Below are 826 nucleotides of genomic sequence, written 5' to 3'. Positions count from 1 at the left end.
AATACTTTCCGTACCCACTGTATATATATATATATATATAGATATTTTTTTTTCTATCCAAACAACTGGATCCCTAACTGTCTGATCATATTTTTCACGCTTAACTGCTTATCTCTGGTGGTTAGTGCTTTTTTCCTGTGTTCTTTTAAATAGAGCGGTTGTATCTTTCACCACTCATTACTCACATTGCTCCAGAAACCTCCAACGGTATGAGCCTTGGTGGAGCCAATGCAGGTTTCATCATGTTAAATATATTTAAAAAAACACAAACATGCTTTCTTGACTCAGCCTCTCTGTATCCCAACATGAAGTGGTGCGTCCCAGGGAGGGAATTTGCTGAAAAGAGCATGGCAAAAGCAGGACTTGTCTCATCAGCGGAGCAAAGTCCTGGTTAAATATGCAAGAAGCTTTCTGTCAGATGTTCCCTCAGGAGATGGACCAGAAGCTCCTCCCTCTAACCTGTGAAGAAGCAGGGATGTGCTCTCTGAAGGCCCATAGTTTACATATCACCACTGTTTACACCAAATCAGCTGGGCAGAAAATTATGTTGTGTTGAGTGACGTCTAAAACTTTTATCATATACTCACTTTTTGAAGTTTCCCTCCCTGCTTTCTTGTTCACTCTCCCATTGGACTGTCACTATTTAATCATAAATTCATCTGAGAAACGTTATTCCCTCTGGATTGAAACAGAAATATGGCCTGTGTGTTGACAGTCAGAGTCAGGCTGAAGTATATGAAAAAATGTTTCATGAACCAGTTCTGTATATAAGAACAGAAGTATTTACAGATTTCACTTTTGATTTTACTGCTCGCTTTTATTTAGA

This window comes from Sinocyclocheilus grahami, unplaced genomic scaffold (genome assembly GCF_001515645.1).
Source record: "Sinocyclocheilus grahami isolate Dianchi unplaced genomic scaffold, SAMN03320097.WGS_v1.1 scaffold8315.1, whole genome shotgun sequence".
In the NCBI taxonomy this organism is placed as follows: Eukaryota; Metazoa; Chordata; class Actinopteri; order Cypriniformes; family Cyprinidae; genus Sinocyclocheilus; species Sinocyclocheilus grahami.
The sequence above is the reverse complement of the archived record's forward strand: the minus strand, read 5'-3'. Positions refer to the sequence as shown.